The sequence below is a fragment of the Triticum dicoccoides genome, chromosome 3A, assembly GCF_002162155.2.
Source record: "Triticum dicoccoides isolate Atlit2015 ecotype Zavitan chromosome 3A, WEW_v2.0, whole genome shotgun sequence".
NCBI lineage: Eukaryota > Viridiplantae > Streptophyta > Magnoliopsida > Poales > Poaceae > Triticum > Triticum dicoccoides.
Window position 1 is genome coordinate 180,757,772 of NC_041384.1, and position 23,127 is coordinate 180,780,898.

Genomic DNA, 23,127 nt, shown 5'->3' on the forward strand with positions numbered 1-23,127 from the left:
CTCAACAAGGTAGCTACAAGCTTGCTCCTTGAGCTGTTTGGCTAGACGAGGAAGAAGAACAAGGCTAGCCCTACTTCACTCTCTCTATGTGGGTGTGTGTCTTCTAAGGTTCTGAACCCTTTTCATGGGTGACCTCGGGGGTTTATATAGGGCTACCCCAAGGGTACAATGGTAATCCGGCTGGGTGTAGGACCCGGCAGTCAGTGTCTCTAGACGTCGGCTTCTTCGCCGGCTGCTGGGGCCCGCCGCTTGGTGGGTCCAGCCGGCTGTTGTGTACTCGACCGATAGGCCGTGCCAGCCTCTTGCGGGTCTGGTGGATCGCTTTGCATGGTAGCCTCGCTACTGATGATGGATGCTTTGTCGGGGGAAGCATGGCTACAGTACCGCCGCCTGGTGGGTGTTCACTTTAGCCACTCCCCGTCTCTTCTGGTTAATGGCGCACAGATTTTGAGGGGGCGCCTCCTGGAAGGCGGCTCACTCCCATTGCCGCCTGGTGGGGCATCGCCGCCTTCTAGGGCTCGCTGGCAGGTAGGGCCCGCCGCCTGTGGGCTGTACTGACCGGTCATCGTGGGAGCATGGCTGCCTCTGACGTAGATGATGTCACGGGCCACATGGGAACTATGCCACGCCGGGCGAGGGGTGTCTGCTTGGTACACCACACTATAGCCACGCTTTGCCCTGGATTCGGGGGTGGCAAGTCATACTCTAGCCACGCCCCGTCCCGTCGTGGTAATGGGGTGCAGACTTTGAGGGAATGAGGGGCCGCCTGCTAGGAGTCGGCCTTCTCGTGGACGCTTGCTAGGAGTCGGCCTCTACGTGGCCGTCTTCTGTGATCTTGCCGCCTTCTAGTAGCCAGCCTCCTAGACCAACCGGCCCAAGTAACCAGTCGTTCGTCCAGGAGGTATGGGAGCGCAACTAGCCCCGATGTCTTGAAATACCATGGGGAGTTGACGGGGCTACCCGTGGTCATTTACTCCGATAGTAGTCCCTGAAGCTGGTGGGGCGCCGCAGATGAAGATGCTAGGAGCCTCAACAGCTTCCTACTCTGAGTTTCCTGGTAGCTTTGCTTCGTCCGTCTTCTAGAGGTGCCGACAGCTAGGAGCCGGCCGTGGCCAGGCTGGATGCCTGGTGAATTCAAAACGTCGTGGTGAGGGCCGGGTGGCATGCTAGCCAGATGATAGGCTTGCTGCCACGCACCGCCAGCAGGCCAAGCCGGCCTGCCAGCCCATGCGCATGACGGGACGATGCTGCAGGCCTAGGCCCGCCACTACAGGGCCTCGGCACGCGCACAGATCCGCTGCGGCCGAGGTGGGCGGTTGTGCTTCTGTGGTGCATTAACCGCATGCCATTAAGGCGCGGAAGGTGTGGGGTCGTGGGGAGAGTGGGCGCAGTTAATCCCACGACCCCCCACGTCTCGCCCCCTCGGCTCCGCCGCCAGGGGGCTATAAGTAGGGGGGAGCGGCAGACACACAAGCGCTCTCCTCTCCCTTTGTCTTTGCCTTTCTCCTTTCTCTTCTCCTTGCTGCCGCCGCGCCCCTTCCTCTTGCTGAGGCGTTGCAGTAGCGTGCCGTCACCGTGCCTCCTCGCATCGCGGCTTCTTTGCACCACTGAGGGTGCACCCACTCGTCGCCGTGACGCGCTTCCGTCGACCATCCATATCCATGGCGCACAAACGGGCCGGCGATTGGGATGGCTCCAACGTCCATGAAGACCACCTCACTTTCCTTCACCAGATGTGGAAGCAGCCTCACGATAGGCATGCAAAGGTGTGTGTTCCTCCCGAGGAGGAGATCTCGCAGGCGCGGGAGGACGGCGAACACGTCATCTTCCAGTCACACTTTCTTCGTGGCTTCGGCCTGCCGACGAGCAGCTTCTTCCGCTCCTTCCTCACCTTCTACAAAGTCCAGCCGCACCACCCCACGCCGAATATGGTGGTGCTGCTGGCCGCCTTCGGCACCGTCTGCGAAGGCTACCTTGGCACACTCCCCACCCTTGAGCTCTGGGGGGAGTTCTTCTACCTCAAGCTCGGTACCACCGCCAAGAACGAGGCGGCCCTGTGTGGAGCCTGCGTCGCAGTGCGGCGTTCGGGTTCCAGGGTCCGCTTCCCGGCCCTTGCCTTGCTGCAGTCGGCTAAAATGTGGCAGAAATCTTACTTCTACGCCAAGAACATCCACCCAACGATGGACTATGTCAACCTGCCGGCTTATTCAGCCGGCCCGCCGGTCGAGCCCCGCACCAACTGGCAATTTCGGCCGAAGAACCTATCGGCAGCCTCCTCCACCGCTCTCGCCCGACTTCAGGTGATGACGGAGTCGGAGGGCCTCAAGGCCTCGGATCTGCTGACTGCCTTCGTGGCGCGCCGAGTGCTTCCCCTCCAAGCCCGGCCCCACATAATCAGCCGCATGAGCGGGCACCGGGACCCAGGCTGGATGTGCACCAAGGAGTTTCCGGATGTGGAGGTGGTCCGGCTGGTGAATTACTTCTCCAACTGCAAGCTCTCAGAGAAGGAGTGGCGGTTCGGCAAGCCGCCGTACAGCCGCGCACACCCGCCGCCTGCTATGAGCCTTTTAATTCTCGTTCCTCCGTTCATCCGGGTTCTTTTTTGCCGCCTGACCAGTCGGCCATGGTGTAGATCTTCTCAACCCAGTCGGCGACCGATGCTCTGGCCCCAGGTTATCAGTACCTGCCGGACTAGTCATTGAGCGAAGTGGACGAACCCGACTTGGGGGCGGCCGCCATGGAAGAGGACGACACCACAGGTGGTGGTGGTGATGGAGCAGGCGGCTCCGCAGGAGGCAGCCTTGGGGATTGGCCGATGATGATGAGGAGGACAACGAGCCATAATCATGGGCACGGCTTTCGAAAGTTCAAAACCCTGCAGGGGTGTCCCAACTTAGCCCATCACAAGCTCTCACGGTCAACGAAGGATATTCCTTCTCCGGAGAACCCAATCAGTCTCGGAATCCCGGTTACAAGACATTTCGACAATGGTAAAACAAGACCAGCAAAGCCACCCGAATATGCTAACAAATCCCGATAGGAGCTGCACATATGTCGTTCTCGGGGCACACCGGATAAGCAATCCGTACAAGTAAAACCAACCCTCAAGTTTCCCCAAGGTGGTGTTGCAAGGGGCTCTAGTTTGGACCAACACTCAGAGGAGCACTGGCCCGGGGGATTAAAATAAAGATGACCCTTGAGTCAGCGGAACCAAGGGAAAAAGGCTTAGGTGGCAAATGGTAAAACCAAGGTTGGGCCTTGCTGGAGGAGTTTTATTCAAGGTGAACTATCAAGGGGTTCCCATAACACCCAACCGCGTAAGGAACGCAAAATCAAGGAACATAACACTGGTATGACGGAAACTAGGGCGGCAAGAGTGGAACAGAACACCAGGAATAAAGCCGAGCCTTCCACCCTTTACCAAGTATATATATGCATTAAAGTAAATAAGATATAATAATGATATCCCAACAATATCCGTGTTCCAACATGGAACAAACTTCATCTTCACCTGCAACTAGCAACCCTGTAAGAGAGGCTGACCAAAGCGATAACATAGCCAAACAACGGTTTGCTAGGAAAGGTGGGTTAGAGGCTTGACATGGCAATATGGGAGGCATGATATAGCAAGTGGTAGGTAGCGCAACATAGCAAAAGAGCGAACAACTAGCAAGCAAAGATAGAAGTGATTTCGAGGGTATGGTCATCTTGCCTTCATAGTTCTCAGAATTGACGAAAGCTTGATCCTCGTTAGCGTACTCAACAGGTTCCTCGATCACATACTTGTCTCCCGGCTCTACCCAAAGCAAGAACACAAGCAAAAGGACCAACAATCAATCACGGTGTAATGCACAAGCAACATGATGCAAAACATGGCATGATATGCGAGATGTGATATGCAATGCATATGCGTGCTCCAGAAGGAAAAGAATGATCAAGGCGTCAACTTGGCAAACCAAGTGTGCCGCTGGAAAGATGAGATGATGTCGGTCGAAAATGATATAAAGATCACCGGAAACGGATGCATGGTTTGCAAATGGCAAGCGAAACAAGAATGGCACAATTCTGCGATTAACAGCACGATGCCATCTAGAATGCAACAAGAAACTAAGGCACTGCACTCCAACATAGCAACAAAGCATATGGAGTGATGTACTCAAGATTCTTGACAAGACATGAACAATGAGCTACGGCCAAATCACACAGGAGCAGGTTCAAACAAGCATGGCAAAAGTGCAAAAGATATCAGCTTCACAGACTTAGTGAAACTACTAACATGCCAGGAAATAACATCAGGAAGCCATGTTTAGAGGAAACAAACAACATGCTACATGAACATATCATAGCAAACAAAGGCATGTCATGATTCTAATAAATGCATAGAACAAAAGTCCCTTACTGATCATGAGCCAAAAAGGCAGAGAAGATATGATGGCACCCATGTAAACATAGCAAGTTTTACTAACAGTTTCAGACTTAGCAGAAAATAGAGCATGCCATAAACAGAATTATAAAGACAACTTTGCGAGCTCAAATCACTCATCACAAAGCCTTGCATGACAAACTAAGAATATCAACAACAAGATGACATGTTCATGAAACTAAAAATGGCAAGAGCAAGTTCATAGCATGCATGAATCAACTAAAATAACCATGGCAAAATTGATTAACATGTAAACAATCTGCCAGGAACATTTTGTAGCAAAAGTAGAGCAAGATTGAGACATGGTAGGGCACTCCATAGTTGCAAAAAGGGGCATGGATGGATAGATCATAATCATATGCCCAAAACATCCTTACTAAAGATGCTCAAAACAAGCATGGATCTCACTATAGCATCATGTTTACATGGCATAAAAATAACAGAAGAACAAGGACTTTGCAAAATTCTAAGTCCCTGAAAACAGCAATGTCACAAAGGCCACTTTGCATGCTTGTTCTAGTCACCACATTGATCACAAAAATACATGGAAAGCACCTCTGCAAAGATGGCATGGCATAGCTCAAAACACATGTAGAGCTCATGCCCATATGATGCACACAACAAATGTGGGGAAAATGACAAATCCTCATACTCTGATAAGTAACAGCACCTAACAATTTATAGCACTCTTGCATCAATGATTTGGGCATCAAGATGGACTCAAACAAGCATGTCACAATGGAAAGAAATGAAGACCATCTCCCAATTAACATTTCGATATATCATGCGCATGAAACGGAGATACGGACATGGAGTTATGATGGAATGAACAGAGGCATAAAATGTTACAGAGAAAGGGACTTGGTGAAAAATTACCCACGTGAAACGGGATCCAAATCAGGGAAGCTCCATTCCTCGTACATGACAATTCCGGGGGAAGTCAACGGCGACTGTGGGGCGGCGTGGGGCTCCGGTGGGCGTCGGGGAGGCCGAGAATGGGTAGATCGGGTCGTGGGCGGCCGGATCAGGGCAAGGGCGGCATGGACGGAACTCGGGGCGGCGCTGTCTGTGGAGCTTGGGCAGCCATGGCAGGGCTTGAGCTCCTGGAGCAGAGAGAGAGAGACCGGGTGAGGGAGAGGTCGGGCCAGAGGAGGAAGGAGATGGGGACGGGCACGGTGGCTGACGACCCGGGGCGACAAGAGTGCGGCGAGGCATCGGTGTGCTTCGGTGAGGTCGAGTGGAGGCGGGCGATGAACGCCGGCGAGTCGACGGGGCACTCTAGCGAAGTCCGGCAAGGGGCGTGGGCGGCGGCGCGCACATCCGGGCTCCGGCGGGCCCTGGATCAGCTCCGCGGGCCGCCCAGGTGGATGGGGCGGCTGGTGACAGGTGGCGGCCTCCGGTTGGACGAGGGAGCAGCGGTGATGACGTGGCGGCCTGAAATTGGGCGCAGCGACGTGTCCGGCGGACATGTCTGGCGCGGATGGACATGTCCGGCGGCGCGAGGAGGAAAATGACTAGGGCTTCATCCGCGAAAATTCGGGGGAGGGGACTAATTTATAGGTAGAGGGAGGTAGGAATGTCCAAATGAGGTGCGGTTTTTTCCCACACGATCGTGATCCGACGCCGGAGGACATGGAGTTGGTTTAGATGGGTTATTGGGCTGTTTTTCTGGGGTGTTGGGCTGCAACACAAAGAGGGCTTTTGCGGTTACCCGGTTAACCGTTGGAGCATGAAACGGCCTCCAAATGGAACGAAATTTGATAGGCGGTCTACCTGTAGTGTACCAAGGCCACTTGACTAATCTCGGCCCATTCCGAGAACGTTTAACACCCGCTCACAAAAAGAGACAAGAGGGGTGCGCCGGGTGCATGTGGGAGTGTTGGATTGCAAAACGGACAACAAGGAAAATGCTCGGATGCATGAGATGAACACGTATGCAAATGTGATGCGCATGATGACATGATATGAAATGCATGACATGAACAAAATGAAAAACAAAGACAAAACCCAACCACGAAGGAAATCTCATATCACATCTCCGGAAAAGGCAAGAGTCGGAGTTACAAATATGGAAAGTTGCATCCGGGGTGTTACATGTCTTGATCCTTTTTGTGTTTCTGCCTTGCATTTTCTTTTCTTCTCCTCGCAAAACTTCTTATTTCTCCTTTTCTTATCTTGTCGAGCAAGGCCCCTCTTTCTCTCGCGCAGGCCCTGTCTGGCTTGGTGATTGGGGCAGCAGGCGGCTTCGCGGAACCCCGCCGCGTGGATCCGCTCGCCGATCTCCAGGAGGCGACGAAGAGGAATGTGTTAGAGGCGCACGAGGAGCAGGATGAGGCAGAGTGGGCGAAGGCGGAGGCGGCCAAGACGGCACAAGCAGAGGCTGATGCCGCGGCCAAGACCCAGGCCGATGCGGCCGCCAAGGCGCATGCGGAGGAGGCGTCCCGCAGCCGAGTTCCAGAGTCCACTAGACCGCAACGCGCGGACACACCAGTGCCGGAGGGCCAGGCGCCGACAGGAGGAATCGGCACCGACCAGCCGGTCCTTGTGAAGGGATGGGGCGACCCTGTTGTCCTGGAGGCGGAGGTGCCCCCGCACACACTGACTGCCGACGCATCGGGCAGTTGGCCTGAGGCGCCGTTGCTGCCGCCATCTGGTGGCGAACTGGTGGTGGGGACGACTCCTGCTGCCCGCTCTCCGGTGCGTCGATGTCTCGAGAAGGCAGTCTTGGCACCGCGGCCATTAGAAATTGGGGCCGCCTGCTCGTCGGCCCCTGACACCGAGGCCACCAGTGCCGCCCCATCGGGTTGGACGCCTGGGGGTGGCACCAGTGTCTTGAACTTGGCTGTGTAAGACGTCCAGGCCCGTTTCAATGCCCAAGGTGCCGCCCTCCAGCAGTATACGTAGGAGTTCCTGGCGACGCGAGCAGCCATCCGGATATGTTTCTTACTTCTTGCCTTTTGTTTTGGTTCCTTGCAATCTTCCATGGGGGCGCCCCAGCGCACCCACTGGGTGTAGCCCCCGAGTCCCGAGCCGACTGCTTAATAGGCGGCTCGAACTTTAAGTTAGTTCCGAGCACTGACTTGTCTTTTCCTTTTGCTGCAGGATTATCACAACGTCCGTGTGGCGGCCTACAACTCCCAAGTCCAGGAGCTGGCCAAGCGGACCGCCAACCTCAACCAGAGCCGGAGTAAGTTCTCTATCTTTCTTCTCACGGGGGCGCATCAGCGCACCCGCTAGGTGTAGCCCCCGAGATTCGGGCCGACTTCTGAGTAGTCGGGCCGGATCTTCCGGCAACTATCTTTATTTGGTGTTGATGTTTTTCTTCTTCTCTGTCTTGGCAGAGGCCGCTGCAGATCTGCAGAAGAGCCTGGGTGCGGCCAAAACCGTGCTTTGTGCCAAGGAGGAGGAGCGCAGCCAGGCGGCCAAGGAGTGCGACCGCCTGACCAAGGAGCTGGCGGACCAGGAGGAGCGGCACAAGGCGGAGCTCCAGAAGCTGAAGGAGAGCGAAGCCAACATTCAGGCCGAGTTAGAGACTTCTCGCTCGAATTGGGCCAAGAAGGAGGACCTGTCCGACGGCTACGGCGAGATTGAGGATATGATCAACGGTGAGTTGTTTCTTCCTTTCGTTCAGTCGCCGACTGTTGCATGAGCCGGCTTCTGGCTTCTGACTTCTTTTTTCTTGTGCAGAGTTCTTTCCTGGTCAATCCGTTGCCGTTAGCCAGGCCACCGAGGGTCGCTATGATGAGCGAAGAAGGGCTGGTGCAGAAATTGCGCCTAACACGCCCCGGACCCTCAGCGAGCAGCTTCTCGCCGTTCAAGCGTGCCTGCGGCTGGCTCATCGGATGCTCTGCCGCCTGCAGTGTGTCAGGTCTTAGGTGCTGACCGCCCTCTGGCTGGATGCCTAGAGACCACGCACTCCCAGCCGGACTGCGGACTGGCTGGAGGTAGCAGTCGGGCGCTTCGAGGCTTGGAAGGGTGCCATGGCTCGGGCAGGCACCAAGACGGCGTTGGAATTTGTCAACGCGTGGTATCCAGGCCTGAACCTGGCCCAGCTGGCAACCTTCTGGCAGGAGGCCGCGCCGGAGCTGGCAGCCGCAAGGAGGGTGCTCAATCAACGTGCCGCGGTGATTGCCGAGTTCCCCTACACCACCGCCTTCATCCCCGAGCTAGATGAGGAAGGCACCGAAGTGCCGCCCAACTAATTCGGGCTGAACCCGGAGTATGGGGAGGACTCAGCGGAGGAGATCGCCTCCAGCGATGAGGGCGAAGACGAGGAAGATGAGGACGACGAAGACGACACACCAGACGATGGAGCAGACAGCCGTCCTCAACCTGACCAAGTCTCGACCAACGAGCCGTGCGCTACTGCGCCAACTGCTACTAGAGCTGATCAGGACGAGACCTCATAGTCGGCCACTCCACCATCAGGTGCCGCTACCTCTGCCAACTTGCCCGACCCGCCTGTTGCTCCCTTGGCCTAGACGGCCAATTTATCTTATCTTTTCTTGTTCTTGTAATCTTTTGAACAAGTTAGATCCACGCAATTCCACCCACTGGCGTGTATTTTCAAAATCTATTAAATGCTGGCCGAGAGCCTTTTGCTTATGTAAATTAATTTACTCGCACAAGTCTGTGCCTTGTCGGGTTCCACTTTGCCTTGCTTTTCTATTCTATTTTGGCTTTTTCCTTTGCCGTCTTCCTTTGGCTACCGCCCTGCTAGCCGCCGCTCTGCAGTCTGTGGTTGGGTCGCTTAGAACACAACAATTCAATTGAGAAGTCGGTCGGCCGGCTGGTCAGCAGCTGGACAATGAGGTAAGGAGCCGGCTTGGCCTATGCTGATGTTCTTTCCTTAGTCATTTTTCATGTGGACACCATTTCCCGCCTTTATCTCTTGCCGGCCGGACAGTCGCTCTGCGAGCTGCGGCTTGTGGCAAGAGAGGGCTTTAGATGTGGGCACACTACTTGTCTGAGTGCAGGTAGTGTCAGAATAGGACAAGGCGGCGAGCCCCTAGGCCGAATGGTCGGACCCGGTGCTAGGCGGAGGAATGAAAATAATACATTGGCATACATAATCTTATCATATAGATAAAAAGGGTAGCCCCCGAGTGCTCCTCGAGGGACCCGATGTCTTTGTTGCTTAACACAAAAGGTAGTGTAATACATACTGCGTTAACTGTAAAATCTTCAAGAAGATTTGTGTTCCATGGGCGCTATGTTTCCTTGCCGGAGTCGTCCCTCTTGTGCGCCATGGGCTTCTGCACGTCGATGAGGTAGTAGGAGTCATTGCCCAAGTCTTTGCTGATGATGAAAGGGCTCTCCCACGGGGCCGAGAGCTTGTGCTGGTCGGCTGTTCGCTGGATCAGTCGGAGCACAAGGTCTCCCTCTCAGAAGGATCGTGGCCTTACCTTCCGGCTGTGGTAGCGGTGCAGGCCTTGCTGGTAGATGGCGGACTGTCTAAGTGCTAGCAGCTGGCCCTCTTCCAACAGGTCGACGTCGTCTTCTCGTGATTCCTTTGCTTCTGCCTCCGTGTACATGGTGACGCGAGGTGAGTCAAACTCGACGTTAGTTGGGATGACGAGCTCGTCTCGGTACACAAGGAAGAAAGGAGTGCAGCCGGTTGCTTTGTTCAACATGGTCCGGAGACTCCACAGGACGGCCGACAGCTCGTTAATCCAGTAGCAGGCCGAACGGTCTAGCGGCTTGATCAGTCGGGGCTTGATGCCAGACAAGATGAGGCCGTTTGCTCACTCGACCTGGCCGTTTGACTATGGATGGGAAACAGACGCTAAGTCCAGTCGAATGCCCTATGTCGCGCAGAAACGGGCCAAGGCTCCTTTCACAAAGTTGGTGCCATTGTCGGTGATGATGTTGTGCGGCACACCTTACCGGACGGTGATATCTGCAATGAAGGTCACAACAGTCGGACCATTCAGTTTCTTGATTGGCTTCGCTTCAATCCACTTGGTGAATTTGTCCACGGCAACCAGCAGATGGGTCATGCCGCCGCATGCTGTCTTGAATGGGCCCACCATGTCCAGTCCCCAGACGGCAAATGACCAAGTGCGGGGGATGGTCTTGAGTGCAGAAGCCGACAGGTGTTGCTTGGAGCCGAATTTTTGGCACCCTTTGCACTTCTTGACCAATTCCTTGGTGGCGTCCAAAGTAGTCGGCCAGAAGAATCCATGGCGGAAAGCTTTGGCGACAAGGGATCTGGAGGCTGCGTGGTGGCCACACTCGCCTTGGTGGATGTCGCCGAGGATTGCCTTGCCTTTCTCTGGCTCGACACAGCGCTGGAAGATGCCAGTCACGCTGCGCCTGACAAGATCTCTGTTTACTATCGTGTATGCTGCTGCTCGGCATTGCACTTGCCGGGCCAAGATCGTGTTGGCTGGTAGCTCTTCGCTCACCAGGAAGTTGAGGAATGGGCTGCGCCCATGATGGTGCTTTGACCACTGTCATCACGGCCACTGGTACCAGGGTGGTTGCGTTGGGAGGAGGCGGGTTAGAATCGACCGCCGCGTGCTGCATCATTGAAGTCCCCGGGCCGGCTGCTGCAACTCCCGGGCCGGTTTCTAAAGTCCCCAGGCTGGGTGCGACTGCTGCAACCCCCGTGCCGCCTGCCGAAGTCCCCAGGCCGACTGCTGCAGCCCTCGGGCCGAGTTCTGAAGTCCCCGGGCCGGGCGCGACTGCTGCAGTCCCTGAGCCGCTTGCCGAAGTCCCCGGGCCGGCTGCTGCAGCCCCGAAGTTGGATCCAACTGTTTTGGGAGCAGCTGGTTCAAAGATGGACTCTGATTCTGGCGAAGGCTTGATAGGCGGCTTGCAGAGGCACTGGAGGGAGACGCCGGCTGGTATCGCTTCGCGGGTGGAGCCAATCCGTGCCAGGGCATCAGCTTGCTCGTTGTCGGCCCGTGGCACGTGAAGGAACTCGCACCCGTCAAAGTATTCGTTGATCTGCAGGATGAGAAAGCGGCAGCTTGCCATGTTTGCATCCTTGGCGTCCCAGTCGCCAGACGACTGCTGGACTACTAAGTCCGAGTCATCATAGTATGGAATCTGGTGGATGCCAATCTCCTTGGCCAGTCGGAGTCCGTGTACGAGCACCTCGTACTCGACCACATTGTTGGAAGTGGCAAAGTGAATTTGCAGCGTGTATCTGAGCTTGTCACCTTTGGGAGAGGTGAGGATGATGCCGGTTCCCAAACCGGTGCGCATCTTCGAGTCATCCAAGTGCATCCGCCAATGGGTGGAGTTCGGAGCTAGCGGCAGATACTGGGTCTCGTCCCAGTCGACGAGTAAGTCGCTAGTGCTTGGGACTTGATGGTGGGGTGTGGCTGGTAGAAGATGGTGTAAGGGGCTAGCTTGATGGCCCACTTTCCTACCCGACCTGATGCATCTCTGTTGCCTATGTTCTCGGCAAGCGGGGCGGTGCAAACGACCATGATGGAGTGCTCTTGGAAATATTGCTTGAGTTTCTTGGTGGCAAAGTGCACGCCGTAGCACATCTTCTGGTAGTTGGGGGTAATTCTGCTTGGAGGCGGACAACACCTCACTCAAGTAGTACACGGGCCTCTGGACCGGTTGTGCCTTGCCGTCTTCTAGGCACTCTACCACAATGACAATGCGGACCACCCAGGCTGGTGGTGGCGCTGTAGAGGAACATGATCTACTTAGCAGCTGGAGCCGCCAGGACAGGCGGTGTAGTCAGCATTTTCTTGAGCTGGAGGAAGGCCTCATCCGCCTTGTCGGTTCAATCGAAGTGAGTGGTTGTCTTCATTAACTGGTACAGGGGAAGAGCCTTCTCGCCCAACCGACTGATGAAGCGGCTTGTAACACCCATGATGCGGCTATATCTCCCACGTGTCGGAGCACGACTTAGAGGCATAACCGCATTGTAGGCATGTTGCAAGAGGGGTAATCTTTACACATCCCATGTACTGAATAAGAAAGGGATAAAGAGTTGGCTTACAATCGCCACTTCACACAATACGTAAATAAAGCATTACATCATCCAGAATACAATCAATGTCCGACTACGGAACCAAAAATAAAAGAAGACCACCCCTAATGCTAGATCTCCGATCGCCCCAACTGGGCTCCACTACTGATCAACTGGAAACGAAACTGAAGGACATATGCCCTAGAGGCAATAATAATGTTATTACTTTATTTCCTTATATCATGATAAATGTTTATTATTCATGCTAGAATTGTATTACCCGGAAACATAATACTTGTGTGAATACATAGACAAACTAAACGTCACTAGTATGCCTCTACTTGACTAGCTCGTTAATCAAAGATGGTTATGTTTCCCTAACCATAGACATGTGTTGTCATTTGATTAACGGGATCACATTATTAGGAGAATGATGTGATTGACATGACCCATTCCATTAGCTTAGCACCCGATCGTTTAGTATGTTGCTATTGCTTTCTTCATGACTTATACATGTTCCTATAATTATGAGATTATGCAACTCCCGTTTGCCGGAGGAACACTTTGTGTGCTACCAAACTTCACAACGTAACTGGGTAATTATAAAGGAGCTCTACAGGTGTCTCCAAAGGTAAATGTTGGGTTGGCATATTTCGAGATTAGGATTTGTCACTCCGATTGTCGGAGAGGTATCTCTGGGCCCTCTCGGTAATGCACATCACATAAGCCTTGCAAGCATTGCAACTAATGAGTTAGTTGCGAGATGATGTATTACAAAACGAGTAAAGAGACTTGCCGGTAACGAGATTGAACTAGGTATTGAGATACCGACGATCGAATCTCGGGCAAGTTACATACCGATGACAAAGGGAACAACGTATGTTGTTATGCGGTCTGACCGATAAAGATCTTCGTAGAATATGTAGGAGCCAATATGGGCATCCAGGTCCCGCTATTGGTTATTGACCGGAGACGTGTGGCTATGCCCGGTCCTTGCGAAGGTTAAATCAGCACCAACTTGACAAACTATCATTGTGGTTTTGATGCGTAGGTAAGATTGGTTCTTGCTTAAGCCCGTAGAAGCCACATAAAACTTGCAATAACAAAGTAGAAGACGTCTAACTTGTTTTTGCAGGGCATGTTGTGATGTGATATGGTCAAGACATGATTCTAAATTTTATTGTATGAGATGATCATGTTTTGTAACCGAGTTATTGGCAACTGGCAGGAGCCATATGGTTGTCGCTTTATTCCATGCAATGCAATTATGCTGTAATGCTTTACTTTATCTCTAAGCGGTAGCGATAGTCGTGGAAGCATAAGATTGGCGAGACGACAAGGATGCTACGATGATGATCAAGGTGTTGCACCGGTGACATTGGTGATCATGACGGTGCTTCAAAGATGGAGATCACAAGCACAAGATGATGATGGCCATATCATATCACTTATATTGATTGCATGTGATGTTTATCTTTTATGCATCTTATCTTGCTTTGTTTGACGGTAGCATTTTAAGATGATCTCTCACTAATTATCAAGAAGTGTTCTCCCTGAGTATGCATCGTTGCGAAAGTTCTTCGTGCTGAGACACCACGTGATGATCGGCTGTGATAGGCTCTATGTTCAAATACAACGGGTGCAAAACAGTTGCACACGCAGAATACTCAGGTTATACTTGACGAGCCAAGCATATACAGATATGACCTAGGAACACGGAGACCGAAAGGTCGAGCGTGAATCATATAGTAGATATGATCAACATAGTGATGTTCACCAATGAAACTACTCCATCTCACGTGATGATCAGACATGGTTTAGTTGATTTGGATCACGTAATCACTTAGAGGATTAGAGGGATGTCTATCTAAGTGGGAGTTCTTTAGTAATATGATTAATTTAACTTAAATTTATCATGAACTTAGTACCTGATAGTATCTTGCTTGTTTATGTTTGATTGTAGATAGATGGCCCGTGTTGTTGTTCCGTTGAATTTTAATGCGTTCCTTGAGAAAGCAAAGTTGAAAGATGATGGTAGCAATTACACGGACTGGGTCCGTAACTTGAGGATTATCCTCATTGCTGCACAGAAGAATTATGTCCTGGAAGCACCGTTGGGTGCCAGGCCTACTGCTGGAGCAACACCAGATGTTATGAACGTCTGGCAGAGCAAAGCTGATGACTGCTCGATAGTTCAGTGTGCCATGCTTTACGGCTTAGAATCGAGACTTCAACGACGTTTTGAACGTCATGGAGCATTTGAGATGTTCCAGGAGTTGAAGTTAATATTTCAAGCAAATGCCCAGATTGAGAGATATGAAGTCTCCAATAAGTTCTATAGCTGCAAGATGGAGGAGAACAGTTCTGTCAGTGAGCATATACTCAAAATGTCTGGGTATAATAATCACTTGATTCAATTGGGAGTTAATCTTCCAGATGATTGCGTCATTGACAGAATTCTCCAATCATTGCCACCTAGCTACAAGAGGTTCATGATGAACTATAATATGCAAGGATGAATAAGACTATTCCCGATCTCTTCGCAATGCTGAAAGCTGCGGAGGTAGAAATCAAGAAGGAGCATCAAGTGTTGATGGTCAACAAGACCACTAGTTTTAATAAAAAGGGCAAAGGGAAGAAGAAGGGGAACTTCAAAAAGAACAGCAAGCAAGTTGCTGCTCAAGAGAAGAAACCCAAATCTAGACCTAAGCCTGAAACTGAGTGCTTCTACTGCAAGCAGACTGGTCACTGGAAGCGGAACTGCCCCAAGTATTTGGCGGATAAGAAGGATGGCAAGGTGAACAAAGGTATATGCGATATACATGTTATTGATGTGTACCTTACTAATGCTCGTAGTAGCACCTAGGTATTTGATACTGGTTCTGTTGCTAACATTTGCAACTCGAAACATGGACTACGGATTAAGCGAAGATTGGCTAAGGACGAGGTGACGATGCATGTGGGAAATGGTTCCAAAGTCGATGTGATCGCGGTCAGCACGCTACCTCTACATCTACCTTCGAGATTAGTACTAGACCTAAATAATTGTTATTTGGTGCCAGCGTTGAGCATGAACATTATATATGGGTCTTGTTTGATGCGAGACGGTTATTCATTTAAATCAGAGAATAATGTTTGTTCTATTTATATGAGTAATATCTTTTATGGTCATGCACCCATGAAGAATGGTCTATTCTTATTAAATCTCGATAGTAGTGACACACATATTCATAATGTTGAAGCCAAAAGATGCAGAGTTGATAATGATAGTGCAACTTATTTGTGGCACTGCCGTTTAGGTCATATCGGTATAAAGCGCATGAAGAAACTCCATACTGATGGACTTTTGGAACCACTTGATTATGAATCACTTGGTACTTGCGAACCATGCCATATGGGTAAGATGACAAAAACACCGTTCTCCGGTACTATGGAGAGAGCAACAGATTTGTTAGAAATCATACATACAGATGTATGTGGTCCAATGAATGTTGAGGCTCGTGGCGGATATCGTTATTTTCTCACTTTCACAGATGACTTAAGCAGATATGGGTATATCTCCTTAATGAAACATAAGTCTGAAACATTTGAAAAGTTCAAAGAATTTCAGAGTGAAGTTGAAAATCATCGTAACAAGAAAATAAAATTCCTACGATCTGATCGTGGAGGAGAATATTTGAGTTATGAGTTTGGTGTACATTTGAAACAATGCGGAATAGTTTCGCAACTCACGCCACCCGGAACACCACAGTGTAATGGTGTGTCCGAATGTCGTAATCATACTTTACTTGATATGGTACGATCTATGATGTCTCTTACTGATTTACCGCTATCGTTTTGGGGTTATGCTCTAAAGACAGCCACATTCACGTTAAATAGGGCACCATCAAAATCCGTTGAGACGACGCCTTATGAACTGTGGTTTGGCAAGAAACCAAAGTTGTCGTTTCTGAAAGTTTGGGGCTGCGATGCTTATGTGAAAAAGCTTCAACCTGATAAGCTCGAACCCAAATCGGAGAAATGTGTCTTCATAGGATATCCAAAGGAAACTATTGGATACACCTTCTATCATAGATCCAAAGGCAAGACTTTTGTTGCTAAATTCGGGAACTTTCTAGAGAAGGAGTTTCTCTCGAAAGAAGTGAGTGGGAGAAAAGTAGAACTTGATGAGGTAACTGTACCTGCTCCCTTATTGGAAAGTAGTACATCACAGAAACCAGTTTCTGTGACACCTACACCAATTAGTGAGGAAGGTAATGATGATGATCATGAAACTTCAGAACAAGATACTACTGAACCTCGTAGATCAACCAGAGTAAGATTCGCACCAGAGTGGTATGGTAATCCTGTTCTGGAAGTCATGCTACTAGATCATGATGAACCTACGAACTATGGAGAAGCGATGGTGAGCCCAGATTTCGCAAAATGGCTTGGAGCCATGAAATCTGAGATGGGATCCATGTATGAGAACAAAGTGTGGACTTTGGTTGACTTGCCCAAAGATCGGCAAGCAATTGAGAATAAATGGATCTTCAAGAAGAAGACTGACGCTGACGATAATGTTACTGTCTACAAAGCTCGACTTGTCGCAAAAGGTTTTCGACAAGTTCAAGGGATTGACTATGATGAGACCCTCTCACCCGTAGCGATGCTTAAGTCTGTCCGAATCATGTTAGCAATTGCCGCATTTTATGATTATGAAATATGGTAGATGGATGTCAAAACTGCATTCTTGAATGGATTTCTGGAAGAAGAGTTGTATATGATGCAGCCGAAAGGTTTTGTCGATCCAAAGGGAGCTAACAAAGTGTGCAAGCTCCAGCGATCCATTTATGGACTGGTGCAAGCCTCTCGGAGTTGTAATAAACGCTTTGATAGTGTGATCAAAGCATTTGGTTTTGTACAGACTTTTGGAGAAGCCTGTATTTACAAGAAAGTGAGTGGGAGCTCTATAGCATTTCTGATATTATATGTAGATGACATATAAATAATCAGAAATGATATAGAATTTTTGGATAGCATAAAGGGATACTTGAATAAGAGTTTTTCAATGAAAGACCTCGGTGAAGCTGCTTACATATTGGGCATTAAGATCTATAGAGATAGATCAAGACGCTTAATTGGACTTTCCCAAAGCACATACCTTGACAAAATTTTGAAGAAGTTCAAAATGGATCAAGCAAAGAAAGGATTCTTGCCTGTGTTACAAGGTGTGAAATTGAGTAAGACTCAATGACCGACCAATGCAGAAGATAGAGAGAAAATGAAAGATGTTCCCTATGCTTCAGCCATAGGCTCTATCATTTATGCAATGCTGTGTACCAGACCTGATGTGTGTCTTTCTATAAGTCTACCAGGGAGGTAGCAAAGTAATCCAGGAGTGGATCACTGGACAGCGGTCAAGAACATCCTGAAATACCTGAAAAGGACTAAGGATATGTTTCTCATATATGGAGGTGACAAAGAGATCATCGTAAATGGTTACGTTGATGCAAGCTTTGACATTGATCCTGGCGATTCTAAATCGCAAACCGGATACGTGTTTACATTAAACGGTGGAGCTTCAGTTGGTGCAGTTCTAAACAGAGCATTGTGGCAGGATCTACATGTGAAGCGGAGTACATAGCTGCTTCAGAAGCAGCAAACGAAGGAGTCTGGATGAAGGAGTTCATATCCGATCTAGGTGTCATACCTAGTGCATCGAGTCCAATGAAAATCTTTTGTGACAATACTGGTGCAATTGCCTTGGCAAAGGAATCCAGATTTCACAAGAGAACCAAGCACATCAAGAGACACTTCAATTCCATCCGGGATCTAGTCCAGGTGGGAGACTTAGAGATTTGCAAGATACATACGGATCTGAATGTTGCAGACCCATTGACTAAGCCTCTTCCATGAGCAAAACATGATCAGCACCAAAGCTCCATGGGTGTTAGAATCATTACTGTGTAATCTAGATTATTGACTCTAGTGCAAGTGGGAGACCAAAGGAAATATGCCCTAGAGGCAATAATAATGTTATTATTTTATTTCCTTATATCATGATAAATGTTTATTATTCATGCTAGAATTGTATTATCCGGAAACATAATACTTGTGTGAATACATAGACAAACTAAACGTCACTAGTATGCCTCTACTTGACTAGCTCGTTAATCAAAGATGGTTATGTTTCCTAACCATAGACATGTGTTGTCATTTGATTAACGGGATCACATTATTAGGAGAATGATGTGATTGACATGACCCATTCCATTAGCTTAGCACCCGATCGTTTAGTATGTTGCTATTGCTTTCTTCATGACTTATACATGTTCCTATAACTATGAGATTATGCAACTCCCGTTTGCCGGAGGAACACTTTGTGTGCTACTAAACGTCACAACGTAACTGGGTGATTATAAAGGAGCTGTACAGGTGTCTCCAAAGGTAAATGTTGGGTTGGCGTATTTCGAGAATAGGATTTGTCACTCCGATTGTCGAAGAGGTATCTCTGGGCCCTCTCGGTAATGCACATCACATAAGCCTTGCAAGCATTGCAACTAATGAGTTAGTTGAGAGATGGTGTATTACAAAACGAGTAAAGAGACTTGCCGGTAACGAGATTGAACTAGGTATTGAGATACCGATGATCGAATCTCGGGCAAGTAACATACCGATGACAAAGGGAACAACGTATGTTGTTATGCGGTCTGACCAATAAAGATCTTCATAGAATATGTGGGAGCCAATATGAGCATCCAGGTTCCGCTATTGGTTATTGACCGGAGACATGTCTCGGTCATGTCTACATTGTTCTCGAACCTGTAGGGTCAGCACGCTTAAGGTTTCGATGACAGTTATATTATGAGTTTATGAGTTTTGATGTACCGAAGTTAGTTCGGAGTCCCGGATGTGATCACGGACATAACGAGGAGTCTCGAAATGGTCGAGACATAAATATTGATATATTGGACGGCTATATTCGGACACCGGAAGTGTTCCGGATGATTTCGGAGAAAACCGGAGTGCCGTAGGGTTACCGGAACCCCCCGGGAGAAGTAATGGGCCTCATGGGCCCTAGTGGAGAGACAGAGGGGCGGCCAGGGTGGGCCACGCGCCCCCTCCCCCTCTGGTCCGAATTGGACTAGGAGAGGGGGGGCGACGCCCCCCTTTCCTTCTCCCTCTCCCCCTTCCTTTCCCCCTCCTAGTAGCAGTAGGAAAGAGGGGAGTCCTACTCCTACTAGGAGGAGGACTACTCCTCCTTGGCGCGACCTTGGGCCGGCCGACCTCCTCCCCTTGCTCCTTTATATACGGGGGCAGGGGGCACCGCTAGACACACAAGTTAATCCACGTGATCGTTTTCTTAGCCGTGTGCGGTGCCCCCTTCCACCATACTCCTCGATAATATTGTAGCGGTGCTTAGGCGAAGCCCTGCAATGGTAGAACATCAAGATCGTCACCATGCCGTCGTGCTGATGTAACTCTTCCCCGCCACTTTGCTGGATCAGAGACCGGGGATCGTCATCGAGCTGAACGTGTGCTAAAACTCAGAGGTGCCGTAGTTTCGGTGCTTGATCGGTCGGGCCGTGAAGACGTACGACTACATCAATCGCATTGTCATAACGCTTGTGCTGTCGGTCTATGAGGGTACGTAGATCACACTCTCCCCTCTCGTTGCTATGCATCACCATGATCTTGTGTGAGCGTAGGATTTTTTTTGAAATTACTATGTTCCCCAACAGAAACAACACAACGAACACGATCTTCATCGTGCTCCTCCTTGAGCTCGGTTGAGTCACCTGCACTGGTATCATTGACACTTGCAACTAGTTTTGGAAGTAATCTGTGAGTCACTGGGACTCAGCAATCTCACAACCTCGTGATCAAAGACTATTTAAGCTTTTGGGTAGGAAAAAGGGTAGTGAGCTGGAGCTGCAACAAGCACTAGCATATATGGTGGCTAACATACACAAATAAGAGCGAGGAAAGAAGCGAAGCAGCGGTCGTGAACTAGAGTGATCAAGAAGTGATCCTGAAACTACTTACATTCAAACATAACACGAGACCGTGTTCACTTCCCAGACTCCGCCATAAAGAGACCATCACGGCTACACACGCGGTTGATGCATTTTAATTAAGTTAAGTGTCAAATTATCTACAACCGGACATTAAGAAATTCCCATCTGCCAATAACCATGGGCACGGCTTTTGAAAGTTCAAAACCCTGCAGGGGTGTCCCATCTTAGCCCATCACAAGCTCTCACGGTCAACGAAGGATATTCCTTCTCCCAGGAAGACCCGATGAGACTCAGAATCCCGGTTACAAGACATTTCGACAATGGTAAAACAAGACCAGCAAAGCCACCCGATGTGCCGACAATCCCGATAGGAGATGCACATATCTCGTTCTCAGGGCAACACGGGATGAGACATCCTACGAGTAAAACCAAACCTCAAGTTGCCCCGAGGTGGCCCCGCAGTCTACTCGGTTCGCACCAACACTTAGAGAAGCACTGGCCCGGGGGGTTAAAATAAAGATGACCCTTGAGTCTGCAGAACCCAAGGGAAAGTGATAGGTTGTTAGTGAAAATGTAAAACCAAGGTTGGGCCTTGCTGGAGGAGTTTTATTCAAGGCGAACTGTCAAGGGGTTCCCATTATAACCCAACCGCGTAAGGAACACAAAATCAAGGAACATAACACCGGTATGACGGAAACTAGGGCAGCAAGAGTGGAACAAAACACCAGGCATAAGGCCAAACCTTCCACCCTTTACCGAGTATATAGATGCATTAATTAAAAAAGAGATATTGTGATATCCCAACAATAATCATATTCCAACAAGGTACAAACTCCATCTTCACCTGCAACTGACAACGCTATAAGAGGGGCTAAGCAAAACGGTAACATAGGCAAACAAAGGTTTGCTAGGACAAGGTGGGTCAGAGGATTGACATGGCAATATGGGAGGCATGATATAGCAAGTGGTAGGTATCGCGGCATAGCAAAAGAACGAGCAACTAGCAAGCAAAGATAGAAGTGATTTCGAGGGTATGGTCATCTTGCCTGCAAAGTTCTCCAAGTTGACGAAAGCTTGATCCTCGTAAGCGTACTTAACGAGTTCCTCGATCATGTACTTGTCTCCCGGCTTTACCCAAGGCAAGAACACAAGCAAAGGGAACCACAATCAACGACAGTGCAATGCGCAAGCAACATGATGCAAAACATGGCATGATATGTGGGATGTGATATGCAATGCATATGCGAGCTCCGGAAGGAAAAGATTGAACCAGGCATCAACTTGGCAAACCAAGTGTGCCTCTGGAAAAATGAGTTGATTTCGGTCGAAATCGATATAAAGATCATCGGAATCGGATGCACGGTTTGGAAATGACAAGCAAAACAATAATGGCACAATTCTAGGATTAACAGCATGATGCCATCTAGAACGCAACAAGAAACTAAGCTACTGCACTCTAACATAGCAACAAAACACATGGAAGTGATCTACTCAAGATGCTTGACAAAAGATGAACACTGAGCTGTGGCTAGATCACACAAGAGCGGGTTCAAACGAGAATGGCAAAAGTACAAAAGATATTAGCATCACAGACTTTGTGAAAATAACAACATGTCAGGAATTACATCAGGAAGCAATGTTTAGAGCAAGATAACAACATGCTACAGGAACATAACATAGCAAAACAAGGCATGGAGTGAATCTACTCAAAGCATATAACAAAAGTCCCTTACTGACCATAAGCCAAAAAGGATCATAAGATATGATGGCACCCACGTAAACATAGCAAGTTTTGTTAACAGATTTAGACTTGGCAGAAAACTGAACATGGCATAAACAGAGTTATGAAGGCATGTTTGCGAGCTCGATGCACTCAACATAAGGCATTGCATGACAAGCTAAGCATACACCCAGCAAGAAGACATGATCAAAAAGCTAAACATGGCAAGAACAAACTCATAGCATGCATGGATCAACTACAACAACCTTGGCAAAATTGATTAACATGTAAACAATTTGCCAGGAACATTTTATAGCAAAAGTAGAGCAAGCTTGAGTCACACTAGGGCACCCCATAAATGCAAACAAGGACATGCATGGATAAAGCACAACCATATTTCAAAATCATCCTTACTGAACATACTCAAAATAGGCATGGATCTCTCTTTAGCAACATGAATACATGGCATAAAAATAACAGCAGAGCAAAGGCTTAGTGAAATTCTAAGTCCGTGAAATCAGCAATATCACGAGCTACTTTGCATGCTTGTGCTAGTCACCACATTGATCACAAAAATACTTGGCATACACCCCTGTAAAGATGGCATGGCATAGCCCAAAACACATGTAGAGCTCATGCCCATATGCAGCACACAATAAACATGGCAAAAATGACAAATGCTCATAAACTGATAAGAATCAGGAACTAACATTTTATAGCACTCTTGCAACAGCATTTTAGGCATCAATATGGATTCAGACAAGAATGCCACAATGGAACAAAATGAAGAGGACATCATGATGAACATTTTGATATATGGCACGCACAAAATGGGTCTATGGATGAGGAGTTATGATGCAATGAACATGGCACAAAAATGCAAAATTACAAGACTTAGAGAAGAGGAGGGAGACGGTGGTCGGCGGAGGAGGGTGGAGACGGGAGGCGGTGGGCGGATCCGGGCGCTGCCCTCCGGATCGGAGCATGGGGCGGCGCTCAGGCGGCAAATCCAGCGACGGGGCCGGCGAGGCCACGCAGGGCCACGCGG